We start from the raw sequence: 556 nt of genomic DNA on the forward strand, positions 1-556 counted from the left end.
AGTACGTCATCCACCAGTGCAGTTCATGCTTCAAAATATTACAAATGAATACAAATATGGATCTGTACCGACATAAACTTTTCACGAGCTATTTTGTAATTTTTCTATTCCTGTATCAGGTTTTTCTCTCCATCTTCTTGTTGGAAACAGGTGGAAAATATCAAGACTTTAGAGTACTGAAAACTACAGCAAATTACATTTAGAACAGGAAATAGGATAAAGTGGAAACAAATAGTTGTACAGGTGGCGCTGTGGATTAGTTGGTTTAAAGCACCTGTCTAGTAAACAGGAGATCCTGAGTTCGAATCTCAGCAGTGCCTTACTTTTTCGGTTTCTGGCTATCAGCCGTCTTCAGCCAGGATAGCTTGACTCCAGTGGTGTGGAGAGCATGGGACTCAGGTCTGAGCATGCCCATCCCACTCGGGGTGACAAATCAAAAACAACAGTTGATGGACAGAATGCAGAACAATGTCATACATTCACCCCAGTACAGAGATCTGGGCCTAAATCCATCGTTTTTTTGTTGCACTCCACACCACCCCAGTTCAGACATGGC

At 42.1% G+C, this 556-nt stretch overlaps 1 non-coding gene across 1 annotated transcript; it reads left to right on the forward strand.

Moving 5' to 3' along the window:
- The first annotated feature begins 245 nt into the window (after positions 1-245).
- Positions 246-320, forward strand: TRNAT-AGU (transfer RNA threonine (anticodon AGU)). The gene has a single exon. It is a non-coding gene; the product is annotated as a tRNA-Thr (tRNA).
- The last annotated feature ends 236 nt before the right edge of the window (positions 321-556 follow it).

The sequence above is a fragment of the Lissotriton vulgaris genome, chromosome 12 (genome assembly GCF_964263255.1).
Source record: "Lissotriton vulgaris chromosome 12, aLisVul1.2, whole genome shotgun sequence".
In the NCBI taxonomy this organism is placed as follows: domain Eukaryota; kingdom Metazoa; phylum Chordata; class Amphibia; order Caudata; family Salamandridae; genus Lissotriton; species Lissotriton vulgaris.